Below are 5,000 nucleotides of genomic sequence, written 5' to 3'. Positions count from 1 at the left end.
TTAAAACATGAAGATCGTGAAGCCTAATTTCAATGTGATCGTTATAAATGTTAGAGAATGAAGGACAAGAAAGGTATAATAGGTTAGTCCTTTCTTACGAGAAAGGAAACGAAGCGAAACGAGCTCTCTCACGGATAGTACGGACGATGGTTCCAATTCGAAGTCATCGATCCGTGATATATTCACGATCTTCCGGCGTAGGAATGGCAAATCGAATGGCGATAACGGATACGTTATTCCTTCTTTTCATCGATTGACGTCCTTCGATATTTCCTTCTGGCGAACGCGAGGGGAATCGTCGTCGGTCGATTTCTTTTTCATATATCTCTCTATTGAAGTTTATCCTTCGGAAGCGGAGAGGAACATTATTGCCGCTGTTGGCTGCATCTTGCTCGGCGAGCCGAGCCGAGCCGAAGAATCTGGGTCAGAGTGGGACCAGGTAAATGTAGCGGTACGCGCAGGGCACAATGACGACGATCTCGTCGTGGCCGAATCCTTAAACGGTTGACATCGTCAACCCACGCGAGACTCTCCTCCTTCTCCTCCTCCTCCTTCTCCTTCTCCTCCTCTTTCTCCTCCTTCTTTTGAATATCCTTTTCTTGTTCCATTATTCTATTCCTATTGGTTGGTTCAATAGATCGAACGAAAGAATTAGACAAAAAAAGAAAAGCAAGAATAAATAAAGAAAGAAATGGGGGAGGAGAAACAGGGCGAAACGATGGAAAAAAAAAGAAAGAAAGAAAGAAAGAAAGAAAGAAAGAAAAAAAAAGAAGAAGAAGAAGAAAAGAGACGGAAGTGGTTGAAGCATCGATCGAATAAAAAATAAAATAATAATAAAAACGTAGAGGAAGAAGAAAAGGTTCTTTTTTTCTTTTTTCTTTTCTTGTTTTTTTTTTTTTCTTTTTTTTTTTTTCTTCTTTTTTTTCGGCGGCCGTGAGAGAGAAACTCGATTGGTCGAGTGGGACACGACTTGACGCCCAACTACGATCGGCCCATACGTATTTACGTTGTACGTACATAATTACGTATGTATGTACGTAAATACGTACGTAGAAGGCGAAAAACGAAGAAACGTGAGGTAAACTTCGAAGGATCCGCGCTATGGTTTCCAACAGGTTTCGTTTCTAACGGCTAATAACGGGGCCCAGGTGATTTTGGGAAGCCCGTTATTCCTCTCTCGTAGTGCCTCTCGACTCTCGACTGCGGTCGCCCGTTAGAAATCGGGTCGACCCTCGCTGATAACCTCCTTGCTTTCCTGCCACCATTACTACCGCCATTTCTCTCCACCGCCATTGTGCGCCTGAAACAGAAAAGAGCATAACGTAAACTATATCAATTTATTTATATATTCTATTATATCAATCTTTATAATAATATCTAATATATCTATTTATATCAATCTTTTCAATATCTATATATATATATATATATATATATATATATATATATATATATATTTTAGTATATATATTTATCTTTTCAATAAAACATTTTCGGACATAAGTTTATGTAAACTTTTCTCAGTAATACGTAATAACAAATCTCAGTAATACGTAATATGACGTTTGATCCCATGCTTTTTGGACTCCCTGTATATATATATTTATATATATATATATATATATATATATATATATATATATGTATATATATTTTTACTTATTATTTGCGAGAGAATTAAACGTCATGGGAAAGGTCATAACCAAGTAATTAAGTCATGGAAAGAGTCATAAGTAATTAATTAATTAATGAAAAAAATAATAAGCATGTAATTAAATAAATACGTGGTTTTCTTAAAACGATCGATATGTACTCGCGATAAGTATACTCGAGGATACTAATATCGATAAATCGAATTACGTAGAATCTTAAATAAAATCGATCGTTCTTCCCAAAAATACAACCGACTTTGGTTTTCTTATCTCGCGACGAATAATACGGACTATTCGAGGAATCGCGATCGGCAAGAATCGGCAAGATATTTGGCAGGCCGTCTGTTACGCTTTAATGACTTCTTTCGTCGGCAGGTTCAACGAACGATAACTGGAACGAGTTTGTCGCTATGTCTTCGAAGTGGCAAAGGTGCTTGCTACTCTTGTTACTACGATACGATAATAAAACCGTATTGAAAGTCGATTAATCCACGATTTAATCTCGATGATCTTTGATCTCTTTCAAATTTTACTTAATTTTAAAGGAAGCATTACACCTTTATCTTTTATAACTTTTCAACGATATCTTAACTCAACGATCTTATGTATCGTTTCATGATAAATTCTAAATCGAGTATATTTATCGTTCGAAAGTACGAGTTTAATGAACCCTATAACAATCGATTTATTAGCGAAAATGAAATCTTATCGATCGTAAATCTCTCTCTCTCTCTCTCTCTCTCTCTCTCCCCCCCCCCCTCTCTCTCTCTATCCAAATGTCTTTAACGTCCTTTTACTTATTTCCTTTCTCGCATGAGTTTTAATCTTTAAATCGACTTGACTCTTCTATCGCGATGGACGATGAACCTGCACGATTTACCGAATCGCAATTAGAAAGTTGAGCGATTTCAGGTGTGCCTTTATCGCGAACGAGCCGCGACGGAAGATGATGCTCGAGAATGATTATCATGTTACGAGTATTCCTTTAGCCTCGTAGAAAACGATGAATAAGAAACATAACGTGACGATTGACGAGAGAAAGAGAAGGGAAGAGAATGACAGAGAAAGAGATAGAGAGATAGACAGATGTCGTATTATAAATAGAGTTATATAATTTCTTCTTGACGTATCAAGAAAAATGACAAAAAGATCGTTAGATAAAACGTGTTTCTTTTTAATATACATCTCTCCTTAATAGTTCTACGACATTTTAATTCGATCACTCATTGTAAGATCGTTGACCCGAATCAATATTAATGATAATCTTACTTGACACGATCGTTAATTTTATTTATAATAACTAAATATTGCATCATTGCAAATGTTGATTATCGATCGATACAAATATTTTCAAACAAACACGTTTATTTATTTTTTCTTTCTTTTTCTTTCTCTCTCTCTCTCTCTCTCTCTCTCTCTCTCTCTCTCTCTCTCTCTTTCATCATCGAAATTTATGCAATATTTTTGAAGAAATACTTCTCTTCTTTTGGCGGATGGGGGATCGGGGGCGGGGGCGGGGGCGGGGGCGGGGGGCGACGGGAGAAGAAGGGGAAAGGAAAAAAAAAGAAGAAGAAAAAGTAAAAAAAGGACATCGTATTTTTCTTTCTTTATTCTCGCTTTATTATGTGTTTGTCTCTCGATTTTAACGAATTTAACCTTTGAATTTGAAAAAGAATCGAAGCAGAACGATCCGACAAGAAGGAGAGGAGGACCTGTCCGAGATAAGCCGAGACACGAGTTGAAATAATTCGCGCAATCGTTAGGTTGACTGGCCGATCAATTTTGTTGGGCTCCTCGTGCCGGCGGAAATAACAAACAAAATGGACAAAGAGCAAAAGCAAAGCCGCGCTGGACCCCTATCCAAGAGAAGGCCATCGCGATCAATGATCCTCCGACTCGAATTTAATCGATGAATTTCTCGATCATCGACTTCGTCTCGGATATTTACGCGTTTCGGTACACGTGCCGTACGCACACAGAGTTAATCTTTTCGTTCGTCCAACTCCTCGTAATTTGCTTCTTTTTTTTCTTTTTTCTTTTTCTTTTCTTGTTTCTTTTTCTTTTTTACTTTCTTTTTTTTTGTTTCTTTTTTACTTTCTTTTCGTTCATTTCTTACGTCTACTGACACGTCATCGATAATAAATGGTAATAACAAGAAATATATCAAAGGATACGTACACATATCTAATCATTTTCCTTTATCTTTTTTCATTGCCTTTTTTTTTCTTTTTTTTTTTTTCTTCTTCTTCTTTCGAAAATAACCTTATTATTGATTTACGTTATTATTAATTTATATCGGATACAACGATCCGTTGGACTCAATAATGCAAAACGCTTGGCTCGCTCGATTAATTCCAAGAAACAGAGAAATATCCGTTTTTCTTGTACCTCTCCCTCCCTTCCTTCCCGTCCCTTCTAAGCTAGTTCAGGAGAACGTTGTGTCGGGTGAACATTAAAATGATCGTTACAGTGAATGGATGATAATTTGTCCAAATAGTTTGGCGCGATTACGACGAATGAGAGATGTACCTTTTAATTGTTTTTCTTTTTATTTATTTCTTCGTTTTTTTTTCTTTTTTTGAATTTTTATTTTCTATGCGTTAATTCGCGCGCGCGCGCGCGCACGCACGCACATACACACACGCGCGCGCACGTACACTAGACATCCTGTCTTAATAATCGATAGAGGATGATGAAAAAAAAAGGAAAAAAAAAAAGAAAAAAAAAGAAAAGTAAACCAAACAAAACAAAAGACCACGACGTGGATTAGTTAACGGGAGGAGGGACGGTGGGAGGATGGGAGGAGGGTTCTCTGCTCTAACAATTAGACATCGGAATGGAAGTCAACACGTGCGACTTCAATGTACTATGTACCGTACGTATGCTTTCTATTCTCGATTAATATTATTATTCGATTTTGAGATGCGTCATTTACTTTTTCTTTTTTGTTTTCTTTTTTTGTTTTCTTTTTCCCCCATAAAAGTATATATGTATATATATATATATATATATATATATATATATATATATGTATGCGTTGAAAATCGGTAGTAACCTTTTGAACCGTGTCACGCCCGCCGAAAAACTTTCTTGGCCTTGCGTTTAAATGTCGGATAAAATTTCCGAATGATATTGCGAAGCAACCGGACGATTCGAAAGGTGCTCTTCTTGCGGATCAATGGCTCGTGTGCTAATCGGTAGGCGGTGCGTTTCGATCGAAGTAACTGCAATTGCGATGCGCTCAACGTTCGAGGCTTTCCCCGGCGGAAAAACGGATTAGGTACGCTTTTCTTTCGAGGAGGACGTCGATCTCTCTCTCTCTCTCTCTCTCTCTCTCTTTCTCTTTCT

General features: G+C 37.3%; 1 long non-coding RNA gene across 1 annotated transcript in view; it reads right to left on the bottom strand.

Annotated features, from left to right (window-relative positions):
• The window catches only part of LOC124956550, an 8,989-nt gene that overhangs the window by 2,212 nt on the left and 1,777 nt on the right, over nt 1-5,000 (bottom strand). Inside the window, exon 2 of the long non-coding RNA XR_007103290.1 lies at nt 1-1,300. This exon is cut by the window's left edge and continues 2,212 nt beyond it. This is a non-coding gene — a long non-coding RNA (uncharacterized LOC124956550). The remainder of the gene's footprint in view (nt 1,301-5,000) is intronic.

The sequence above is a fragment of the Vespa velutina genome, chromosome 22 (genome assembly GCF_912470025.1).
Source record: "Vespa velutina chromosome 22, iVesVel2.1, whole genome shotgun sequence".
Lineage (NCBI taxonomy): Eukaryota > Metazoa > Arthropoda > Insecta > Hymenoptera > Vespidae > Vespa > Vespa velutina.
This window is presented reverse-complemented; position numbering and strand designations above follow the sequence as displayed.